This window comes from Gymnodraco acuticeps, unplaced genomic scaffold (assembly GCF_902827175.1).
Source record: "Gymnodraco acuticeps unplaced genomic scaffold, fGymAcu1.1, whole genome shotgun sequence".
Classification (NCBI taxonomy): Eukaryota; Metazoa; Chordata; class Actinopteri; order Perciformes; family Bathydraconidae; genus Gymnodraco; species Gymnodraco acuticeps.
This window is the reverse complement of record NW_022990997.1, coordinates 137,475-150,751: the sequence shown is the minus strand read 5'-3', so window position 1 is coordinate 150,751 and position 13,277 is coordinate 137,475.

Below are 13,277 nucleotides of genomic sequence, written 5' to 3'. Positions count from 1 at the left end.
ATGGTCGCTTCGATCCGTGGAAGGTGGATCGGAGGAGTTTTGATGAAGCACCAGAGGTCAAAGGCCACTGTTGGCATTGATCTCTAACAGCTGAAGACGATCTGAGAGCCGGATCAATGAAAAATCCCCCCCCGAAAAATGCAAGAAGGACATTTGTCTTATACAAGAGACACCTCCCTCATGGCATAATGACTGGATGTGGTGGGGGGAGGCAGTCAGATCAGAAAATTGCCCTGCAGTGTGGGTGGAATAAAATAGGTACGCCTCTATCCATATGAATTTATATTAGCAAATTGCACAGAAAAACATTATGGAAATGTCCAAAAGAATAGCTAGGGCAAGGCAGGTACAGTATAAAGAACATTTTAAGAGAATACAAATCCAAAGTGCTTTACAGAAAACATTAAAAGCATTCTAAAGTAAAGTATAAAGTATAGTCAAAACTTTGGACATGTGTGCATAGATCTGGGCAACATGTTGATAGCGTGAAATAGGACTGGATAGATACTTTATTGATCCCAAATTGGAAATCTATTGAACATAAACAAAGAAATTGTCTTATAATTTGGATATCTTAATATCCTAATATGACAAAAGTGTTCCTGGTTGTATGGCCTGCATTAAAGTAAAGTTATGTTTTCTTATGATTGTTTTAGATGTTCTTGTCCTAACTTTATATCCACATAACAGATGACGAGTATTTATAAAAAAATGTCATTAATTAAATATGTTTGCTAAGCACCAACAGTCAATCCAACAATATCCTTTTGATATATGTATGGAGGTCAAACATATGATATTTGATTCTCTTAACATCATGCAGACCTTTGTGTGCAAATCCAGTGTGTTTAAAAGTAAAGCTAGGGTTAGGGTTAGGAAAAAAAAGGCCTTACCAAGCGACCATATGTGACAAGTTTGAAGTGGCCGTGTTGGTATATCATAAAGAAAGAAGGAACTGATTAATGGTGAAGTGTTCATTTGCACTGAAAGCTTCATACAGGGATGTTTGTATGGATTTACTGTGAATATCAGCCACTCTAGGGAAAAAGTACTGTCACATAAACCTTCTGGTATTTATAAGAAGGAAATATGGAATTTATTTTGTAGACTTAAGTATCTCCTACTCAGAGTCACAAATTGTGGCAACACAGATGGCCAACAAGACAACAAGCAGCTGCCAGCAGTTTGAGGTGACACACAACGAAGAAACAAGAACAAGTTTAGCACTGAACCAAAGGTGATTAATACATTTAACAAGGCCGAGTTGGCACTGGTATCTGTGAACAGGATTCTTCCGAGATTCTGGTGTTATAGAGACAAAGTGAAGACAATCTTTTAGTGTTTTACAGTTTGAGAGGTGCTGTGAGTCTGGTGATATGCCGTTAATTAAGATGTGTTCATTCCTCCATCTGTTTCGGCTGACACTGTGCAAAACACTGTTGTGCTGTTGGGACATTTTTCACAATAATACAGTTTCCCTCTGTGTCTTCAGTAAATGGAGAGTATTTTTAAATATTACCTCAAATGCACCATGGAGGGTGGAGAGGAAAACTTAAAATCAACAAGGCAGAAGGAACCAATCACTAGTAAGTTGTTCAAATAAAACTACAGATCCCTTGGTCCTGGTATGTGTGGGGCTAGAAGATTGGCGAGTTTAATGTTTCAATACTCACGATAAGACGAGAACAAAAACACACTTCTCCTCGTACAGAAGTCGACCTCGAACAAATATTTAATCTCCAGATTGCCTTACAGGAGCTGCTCTGTGCCAAGACTTAGACTTAGACATACTTCATTGTCATTTCAACAAGAGACAGAGTGTACTATTAAAACGACATTTCGTTGTACTGGCTTACAGGAACAGGACAATATAAAAACTTGCTAAAATTGTACATATAAATAAATACTTTAAAGTGACGTAAAATATGTTTATATACTTTAAAATATAAAGACTTACTATACATATAAATAAAATAGACATACTATATAGAAAATATTTCATTTTAGCTTCTACTGAGAACACTGGTTAGTTTGTAAGCATAACTTAAAGACATGGCAGCTAATTCAGTTCAATTAAACATCAAATCAGGCCCAGAACAAGAGAAAAGTTCAACTCTATCCTTCGTATGAATCTAAATTTAGATTAATGCATTTTTTAAACCGTTGTTTCTTAAAGAATAACTGAGACATCGGGTATCTTTAAGGCTGGATTATAATGTATCTACATCGATGAATGAAATCTGGCACATGCCAGTCATTGTCTGTTTTGGCACATATATAGATCCAGATGCAGATGGTATGTTATGGATTAACTAATTAAAATAGATCTGTGGAAAGTGTGATTCTTCTATATCTCACATGTACAGTATTACATCAGGCTGTTCTTGGAAACAGCAGACACAAGAACCGTCACCAAATGTCATTATGAGGAAAGACCATTAAAGTAACAGAGCTAGAGAGAAAACGGAGCGACTGTTGAGAATTTAGAACAAAGCATACATTATTCACTTTTCCTCAAGCCTGCACAGAACAAAAATACAACCCTGGCTTCAGGTGCCGCAGCGAGCTCCTGAATGAATGATTTTTTTATCCCAGCATACAGTATAACAGTGAGCAATGATAAAAGTGCATTAGTGAGACGGATCCGTCCTCAAAATGAAGATTAATTAAGCTGGAGATGAACATGCTCGTGATGGAGTAGCTCTTGGCACTTTCTTCCCTCAGCCTGCTTAAAATTCAACGTCAAACGGCGCTGCTTTTGGCCTATAATTACAGCATCAGTCATTATTGATCATTGTCACATTAATAAACAGCTCTTAACGTTTTGAAGAATTTGCCTAAGACAAAAAGCAAGGCAACGAAGCCGGCCCTCTCCGCATTCATCTTGGTTAACAGGACCGTCCAAATCAAGGAGTTGTGGGATTTAGAGAGCCGCAGAATCAACATTCAAAAGGTGTTTTTAGTAAAAAAGGGACACTGTAATGTCGACTGAGCCTCAACATAGCGTTTCAAGGATTCACTGCTTTTGTTTGCATTGTTTTGTTGATGCGTGTGTGTGAAATAGCTGGGGGGAAATGTCAGTGTCATTCTATTATGTATCAAGGCAAAACACAGAAAGATATGAATTTCAGCAGAAAAAAAGAGTGTGTGTGTGTGTGTGTGTGTGTGTGTGTGTGTGTGTGTGTGTGTGTGTGTGTGTGTGTGTGTGTGTGTGTGTGTGTGTGTGTGTGTGTGTGTGTGTGTGTGTTTGCACTCTTGTTTTGGAATACACAGAACTGTATGTGTTTGCAGGGGAAAACGTCTTTGCTTCTGTTTTGCGTCCGTCAGTTATAAATACAGAGAGGCAAACAGATAGGACGAAAGCAAGGAGAAGTGATGGTTTCTAAAGATCACTGCATGCATGTGTTGAGAGATGTGTGTATTTACAACAACGGCGTACAGTTGTCCTACTGATTGATTTAATGGTTACTTTTAAACTCTGATGGTTGTTAAGAAAGGACAAAGAGCCCACAGTGGATGTTAGACGATATTGCTGTATGGTAGTGCCTAATGCTTATATACTATGTTTATACATTTTGATAAGAAGTTTCAACCATCAGCTGCATTGGCCTAACATTGGGAACTTCTCAGTTTGTCATTTATTGTTTCTTCGTCCTTTTAAAACACAACATTAGTGATTCGGCAATCTCTGGATTATGCTTGACCTTCTTCTTTGTGACAATGTCTCAACATCTCAAAAGTGGTAATCAGGGTTAGGGTTAGGTACATCTAACATGTGTATTTCTTGACCTCACATAGAGTAAATATTTGATCCTCATGTTGATGCTATATCCTGTCCTAATCATTTTGATGAGACAGTATATCTTCAACGTCAAGTGGGATAATGTTAGGGTTAGGGTTAGGCAACACGTTTGAGTTAAATCAGTTCTATGTGGTTCTTCACCATAAATAGAGTAATGTTTTGATCCTCATGTTGATGCTCTTTCATGTTCTACTGACAAATGCAAAAGGATACCCATATTTAAAAAAGCAGGCAGCACAATACCCATTCCTGCCAATGGTTGATGCTTTCCACTGATTGAAAGTTGGCCCGTATATTGGACCAAGAAATCGAACGAAAGCAAGATGCGGGACGTGGGACGAAAAAGCAATCTGCTAGCTAACAATGCAGGTTTTAATATTTTAAAATTAGGATTTTCCAACTGTGTTTGTTAACAAGATAATCCCCTTTAAAGTTAGAGAAATATCTTGGCTACAATAAAATCAAAATAGTAGCGTTAAAGCTGATAGGAATGTCATTTTTTTAAGTATTTGGTCATAAACGTAAGTCAGTCGGGGGATAACAAAAGTCAGTAGGATATATCGTCTGGGAACCATGAATGTCTAGCAAATGTCATCGAATTTGAATAATATATCAGTCTCTATCAAGTCTCGAACGATCAGTATGTGATAAGCAACCCAGGACTTGATATCCTGCAGTAGCGTTGCATGTTGTCATTGAGCATAATTCATTGTAATAACCTGGTAAATGGGTTTTTGTAGTACAAAAAGCATTATGCAGAAATGGTTGAATTATACAGATTACTGTTTAAAGCTACTATTGAGTCTTGTGTTCTTCTTACTGTCCAGAACATCTCTGCTCCTGAAAAGGCACCTGATAAGAAAAATACTCTGTTGTGAACTGAGAGAGGAGAGACATTGGCAAGAGGTTCCTCCTTATGGACGTAATTGGCAATAAGCCATCAATTAGATCAAGAAATATATCCTGCAGCCCAGAGGCCATGCAGTAAAAGAGAAGCACTAAAATAGCATTGGACGAAACAGATTGAGGGAGCCAGAAGGAGAGCCAACTCAAATCATGATGTCTGGTGATGCATCTTTTTCCGTTTATAGAAAAAGACGTAGGAAGGGCCGCTGGAGAGCAACTAACGACGATTTTAGAGAAACTTTTACAAAAACTGTGCCATTAGATGATGTGTTTTCACATGTTTCAACAGGACACTGTTCTGGCATGTAAGTGTTAATTAATGTCTAATTATATTTGAATGGTCTGGATTAAGATGGCAGATCACATTTCTTTATATAGAATATGTGTTCATTAAAAACATGGATGTGCTGCTGTGATATCATACAGTTGCTTAAACTGAGCTATTGCATGGTATCATATCCTATATGGTAGAGGTGGGGGAAATAATCGATACAGCGTAGTATCGTGCTACCTTGCGTGACCATTGTATCGATACACGGATGCCATCGATATCTTATTATATAAACTGTAGCATATCGCTCAGAAAGATGGTCGTATATAAAACAGGAAGTCACGTTAAGACTTGTATACAATTGTAATGAAAGTAACAAAAACATTGCCATCTCCTTTTCAGGTTCAAATAACACAAATTGGGTTATTTACATAAACTATTCATATTGCAAATACATTTTTAACCAGGAAGGGAAGACGGACATGGATATGAGCCATGTGATCTGCAATATATCGTATCGCAATACTTAGCATATCGTCGAATCGCAATACTATCGTATCGTGGCTTAAGCATCGCGATAGTATCGTATCGTGGGGAGCCTGGTGATTCCCACCCCTACTATATGGCCATATCTAAAATACTGCTGAGTAACTTGAGGGCTTGGTGTTGTATCTTTGTGTTTCATGGAACAATCGGCACTAATCCCTGAACAAAGAGCGTCCATCTTCTATCAGTGAACTACATTAACATGCATGGGTAGCCAGCCATCATCTCCAAGAATGATAAATCCTTCAGAGGCGCATTTAAAGAAAAACGATATTTTCAAAAGTGCATACATCACTGACTGACCCGGGCCAGCCCACATACGTGTCAATAAATCTTCGCTTGTGGTCACACGCTGCCTGTGGAAGAATTCAATTGAATAATTTTGCAGTTGAGGGAGCAGCTTGTTTCTGTTGGAGTCTTTATTATGGCCCTATTATGGCCCAGCAAGCCTCAATTGATATTCTGAAAATATGGGTTCAAGCTAACGGGGCAAATCCTGAAACGGTCTCATGCGGGGTTTACTCCAATGGCAAGTAAATAATCCTGCCCTCAGGGCTTTTAACACTTTGTATGCCACCCTGTGAATGATTTGACTCACTGTACAGCAGGTAATACGAAACCCTGCTTCTAACGCTGTATTGGAAAACTACTGGAGAGGAAAAAGACCAACATATTAGGTCATGAATGTCATGCTTAAAAGGAAAGTCGTGTGTGGATTTAATAGAAAGAAAGTCTGAGTGTCTGATGTAACAGGGTGTATGCAGGAATCCTGAAGTCACATGTAAGACCTTTTAAGACCTTTTTTAAGACCCTTTCCATACATTTTAAGACCCTTTCCATACATTTTAAGACCTCATCGCCACTTTGAGTTTCAACCGGTTACATTGACACTAGGGCCGGGACTTTAACGCGTTAATTAAGATTAATTAATTACACACAAATTAACGCGTTAAAAAAATTAACGCATTTTAATCGCACTTATTTTTGCACCGCGGAACGTTTCTCACTGGATGAGTTTCAGGCGTACCGATTATACTGGAGCACCAACTAACGTTCATGACTTCAGACAACAACAAACCACAGTGAACAACAGTGGGAAATGTTGTTTTAAAAAACGGACGGATGGAAGCGTCGATAAGAGCACGGTTGTGTGCAAATGATGCAAAAAGGAATTCGCATACCACCGCAGCACATCAAGCCTCAAGTATCACCTCAATGCAAAACATATAGCAGCTAGCGTGGAAGCTAGCGTGGACGTTAGCCTCTTTTATCGCGTTCACACCAAAAAGAGCCGGTACTAAAATTAGTTCATGAGAACCTTTTTACCCCCACGAAAGTCCCTGCTAGAGAGCAGAGAGCTGCTAGAGAGCAGGGACTTTCGTACGGCTCTCTTGTGAGAAAAGAGCTATATTTCTGATTGGCTGGGCGGATTGCAAACCACGCCCCGTAAAACTCCCAAAAAGTTTTGTGAAGCCGCCATTTTATTATCCTCGCATTAGCATTATTAGCATTAGCCCAGCGCAGAAACGGAGAGAGAATAATTTATGGCAACACAAAATAAAACATGGGAGCGGTGGAGATGAGGAGGTGTCGGCGTTCTGGCGATTTACTCGGAAGGCTTCAGTAGAAGCTGCTGGGAGTCCCAGCAGCTTCTACTGAAGGCAGTCCCCAACTCCGGGGACTTCCGGCCGGGGACTTTGGGCGGCAGCAGAGCCATATAATAGAAGAGTTACGACAACGGAAGTCCAAAAACGGTTATCGTCACGTGGTTCATGTAGAAGAGGATCGTTCCCCCGGAAGTTCATGGCGGGCAATGTGAATGCATTGATAACAGGAGATAGAACTACGATTTTTGGTAATTATTAGTGAATAAAGGTTTTGATTTGCAATATTTATACAACAAATCGATATGTGTATGTATTTACATCAATATGTTTGGTAACACTTTATTTTGATAGTCCATATTTAACACTCTATAAGTCGTCAGTTGACTATTAGTAGCATGTCAACAGCGTATTAACCAATATTCAACCTTACTATCTGTATATTGTGTCAACATCTTCAAAATTGACAATCAACTACTCAAAATCAATCTGTCAGTTGAAAGTCAACAGGGTCATGTTGACTATCTGTTGATAATCTGTTGAGAGTCAAGATGTCAACTAAAGATTACATTAAGCATTAGTTGATGAGCAACTTTAGAGTTTAGTTGACTATCTGTTGATCGTCAACTAATCTAGAGTTGACTATCAGTATACTTTTAGTAGGGATTCTCCACTAAGCGTTTGTAGGCATGTGTTAGGACTATCCAATTAAAGTGAAACACAGTTGAGAACAGTAGAAAGTCTATAACCTATCAACAGAACACATTCATCCACTAATTAAATGCAACAGACATGGGAATAAAGCGAAATGTTTGGCACAACTGATTTATTCATTATGTATGTAATGTTTGAGTTAGAAACACCTGTTCCTGTTTTATTTGACTAATATATAAGATAAATACAGAAGCCTAATGCATTCACTTGAGAAAAAAAGGTTTTTCACAAGAACTCACAATCTACAGATAGTAAGGTTGAATATCGGTTAATAACCTGTTGCAAAAAACCTGTTGACAGTCAACAGACACTTTTTGTCAAATCTATAGATCAACACTTGAGATGTACCTTATATTCTACTGGCAGTTAGTTACATGCATGTTACTTGTCTGTTGAAACAGTGTTGTTGAATGTCAACTGATGACTTGTAGAGTGTTAACTATGGACTATCAAAATAAAGTGTTACCATATGTTTTATAAAATAAAATAGAATTTGCTAATATTAAGTGATAATATTAGGATTAGTGTGAACAACTAGTTTACATGTTAGGCTAACAGTGCCTTGGTTAAAGAGCCTGTTGTTTATTTATAGCTTTGAATTCTTTAAAACCAATATTATCTTCTTAAACTTGTATGGTGGTCAGGAGCATCACTTTCTAATGTTTATTGATATATTTAGAGGGAGGGGATCTAAAGTAATGCTTTAAAATTCAGATTAGATTAATGTCTACCATTTTCTTAAAGTCATGGTAGTTTCAGTAATCCCATGGTAATTGAGGACACAAGTTATCTAAATGACTAATGTCATCTTTATGGCTTTCAGAAAGGACAGGAGACTGACAGGTGACTATCAAAGGACTAGCAGCAGCAGCATGATGATGTTAAATGTGTTGTTTTAGGAACATCCATTGCAAATACATGGAATTCAATAAACATTGAATAGCATATCATGCAGTTTGTCTGTGCCTTTTCCTCCGTGTTGTCCTGGTTTGCTGTGCTGCCTCCTAGTCGCCACCATGGTTTGCTGTGCTGCCTGGGGATGCTCCAATCGCTCAGAGAAAGGAGTACGAATGTACAGCTTCCCCACTGACACAGAGCGGAGGAAGCAGGAGCAATTTCACGACCAACAGCAAAAAAATATGTGATTTATATACAAACACTGCATTTGCACTTTTTCACAAAACGAAAACCACACCATTGGGAAAGCTTAATGTTTTGTTTAATACAAAAAACAGGGAAAGGCTTGAAAAACACTGAGTTGAGACTCAGGGTGCAGGGTGAGGGTCTCAGTGCAGGTATTCAGGCTCCATTGAATCCCCCTCTGGTTCTTGTGCTGAAAGAGGGATAAACAGACAGGAGAAAGGGTTATACACACCTATATAGCACACCTATTGGATGGGAAATTGCCTTGGGGAGATAAGGTGTGGTCTTTGTTCCCAACTGAAGTTATGGAACTTTATTATTTGTGAGTTTAACAAAGTATGACAAATGGCATCAGTAACAGATGTGATATGAATTGCTATAAAGTTGTCTCACATTCTTGGTCATATTTTATATACAGTATGTAATGAGTATAACATGTCCAGTAAGTATAAAGTGTTTCCTAATACTGTGTATTCAACCACTATGGAATATGTATGTGGGCAGACAAAACTGAGTTGTTCTGTGTGTGAAGTAACCTCAAGTCACTCCGCAGGCACATTTTGATGCAGACCAGTTTGTCAAGACAAAAAAAGGCAAGACTAGGCTGAGAGCAGAGGCTATACCCACCATCTTCGTGCATCGCCCTGTGGTCAAAAAGAGAAGGGCCCCTGCACCACGATTCACCCCGGGACCTGTATCTACAAAGCCCATAGCTCATGATCACAGCGATAGTGTGAAAGGTGACACAGGTATAATAAGTATGAACTCTTAGTAACAAAAGTAATATTTCTTATTTTTAAGTGGTATAATATTTTAAATGTTCGAACATTTACAGTGCCATGTCTTCTACTTACATTAGTCTCAAAGATTGAGGGAAGAAGGGAAGGGATCACTGCCCTCCACCTGCCAGAGTAGCGCAAACAACAAAAACAAGCAAGGTGTCCCGTCATGTACCTGGAAGTTTGGGTTGGCAAAATGGAGTAAGAGAGGGACTTGAAAAACCTTGGTGGCTCTCTACTCATGTTGTTACAGTTGTCTTGGTTACAGCTCTCAAGTTTTTTTTTGTGCCATTTCCACATCTTTAGAAAATATAAAAAATGGAAGTGAAATCAACCTCTTCTCTGGAGAACAAACTTTGATTTCTCTGTCTTGTGAGTTTGCAGTCTTGCAGTTTTGCTCCTCCACCTGTAACATCACTGCCCCTCCACCTGCCATACAGTAGGTTACTAACAAGATTACTTATATAATACAGTGATAGAATACATGTTTAGTATGCTTACTTATATAAAACAGTAGTATTAAACTTACCTTGTGTGTTCACTCTCACTTAAGTCCCTCTCCCTTTGCCATCAATCCAAAATCAGCTGAGCTGCAACATTATACAGGCAGGTAATAATCAACATAATCACAAGGACACAATATGGCTCTGCTAAAAACACTCACTCTTACACGCACCAAAGTTATATTTATCTAATATTTAACTCCCTCCACCCCCGCATACAATCCCGTTTAGAAGTCCCTCTTCTCTAATTCAACAACGTTGGACCAAATAGACATTAAGAGAACGGAATTTACAATTAAAAGGCTGTTCAACGTGTGTTGCTAACTTGCTTCGGTATCCTAGCTTGATCTGTTATCTGTAAACGTTCCCTAAATCTACTAATTTAGGGATAATCCACTGACATCCTTTAATACACATGTTCAATTGAATCAGATGTACTGATAATATCCGCAATATAAATCTTTAAACTTCTTCTTACCTTTAAAAGTCCGTCACGAACGGTCTATTATGCTGCAACTCCACAGCTCTGCTAGCCTTGGCGCTAACTTCCGGGGAACGAATGAGAGGCTCCACGATCCGCCATTGCTGTCAAAAACTGGTCCATTGGAGTGAACGGAGATGTCATAACTCTTCTATTATATGGCTCTGGGCGGCAGTATACGCCGTGAAGTGGTTTGCGGCCTGCCAGTAAACCCAAAGCAGAAGAAGAAGAAGTGACGTCAGCGGCTTCATTTGCCTAATCCTCCCCCAGGTTCAAAGAGTTCTCATGAACTAAGTTCTCATGAACCTTTGTGGGAAAAGTACTGCGGTGTGAATGCGCCTAATGGTATACTAAAATCCATGTGAAAAAAATTGCTTCTCACTGTTCTCAGGTCAAATATGTATATGTGATTAAAAATGCGATTAATTTCGATTAATTAATTACAAAGCCTCTAATTAATTAGATTATTTTTTTTAATCGAGTCCCGGCCCTAATTGACACACTTTACCTCACATTGACTATATACAGTATTGATTGTCCTTCCTCCTTATCTTCCAACCATTTGGACGCAGACTTGCATTTCCCCATAACGATGTTGTTTAACAACCGGCGTAAACAGAGCTTCGCGCGATGTCCTGTTCAGATGACGTCAAGTCCAACGGGATGCCATCAATAAACACAGAATCACACTACACACCTACGCAATGATTACATTCAGGCAGACGGTAGAATACAACCTCTTTGGACCATTTATATACTTATTGAAAACAAGCTACAAAATGTAATACCTAGGAAAATGCCGTTTAATACTTTTAATACTTTTTAATAGCCTTCATTTTCGCCAAATTGATTCATCAACTTGTAATACTTTTTAAGACCCGCGGACACCCTGTGTAAGCTTGGCCATGTTATGTAAACACAGAACCTTTTGCAAAGTAATAATGCATTTTAAGTTTTTAAACGATATGAAAAGTAGAGGGTCACCCCACCTCACAAACACAGTCTTAATGAAGTTCTTGTTTAATTGAATCACTGCTTTGTACTTTATGTATATAACAATACTTGGTTCAATGCTTTTGTTTTTCACTTCCAAACATGTGAGATCTTGAGCCTTTAAGGAATACAAAGTACAATTCAATTATATATATTACAATGCGAGATAATGTGTTTTTCTACAACAATATTGGATATATTTGAATGCCTAAACATCTATAAAACTATTTTTTGCTTAAAAGGAAAGTCACGTGTGGATTTAATAGGAAGAAAGTCTGAGCATCTGATGCATGCTTTGGCCTGTAATGTAAACACAGACCCTTTTGCAAAGTAATAATGCATTTTAAGTTTTTAAAAGATCTGAAAAGTAGAGGGTCACCCCACCTCACAAACACTGTCTTAATGACGTTTTTGTTTCATTGAATCACTGCTTTGTACTTTACGTATATAACAATAAACTACTTGGTTCAATGCTTTTGTTTTTCAACTCCAAACTTGTGAAATCTTAAGAATTAAAGGAATACAAAATGCCTATCAATTATATATATTATAATGTGAGATAATATGTTTTTCTACAACAATAGTCGATACTTTCATCTTTTTATGGCTGAACAATTTATAAAACGATGTGTTGGCCAAACCTTTGCATCATTAAGCTGTTAGAGGGGTCATGGGGCAACCATTTGCTACTGGGCATCTTAATCCAATTGTACTCCTTCATTTCACATTCACATTGTGACCTGAAACAAATCAGTACGACTACTGTATGCTGGAGTATTTTGGACCTAAATCGTAACTATAGACCATACTTGCCAACCTTGAGACCTCAGAAATCGAGAGCATTTCAAGACCACGGGGGGTGGGGGGGGATTTTGTCAGAAATCGGGAGAAATACGGGAGAAATATGACCCCGGGAGGAAACCGGGAGAGGGCAATGAAATAGGGAGTCTCCCGCGAAAATCGGGAGGGTTGTCAAACAGCTATAGACGTTTAAACAAAACATGTTGCTTTGTTAAATATATAAAACCAAAGATTAATGGCTGACCAACAAACTGATATTTCAGGTTTACACTCTCAGATGCTAAACTACTAGCATTGGGAACTTCAGCAAATGATCTCACAAAGACGGAGATATGGACAAAGTTTAATCGTCCATTAAGCGATACTCGGTCTGAAAGTGCAAACCATGATTCTTGTAGAAGCAAAAAGAGGTGACATCTGCCAAGCAAACAGTACATATAAATACATTATAACATAGCAGCCAATTATGGCATCATTATCTGGCACGACAAATATAGAAAATATCATTTGAGCTCCGGCTTGTTTGAATGATTTCCAAGTAGCAAAGTGCTTTGAGGCCTGAGACGTGATCCCCCATCACCATCCCTGCTATTGAGTTTTCAGAAACGCACGCACTCTCTTTGAATTTCTCCAAGGCTGTGACGTGTGTATAAACACACACTGTTGACAAAAGGTTTTCCTTTTAGAATAAGAAGGTGCTTGAGGTAAAAAGCCTCATAGGGAGTGTGTGTTTG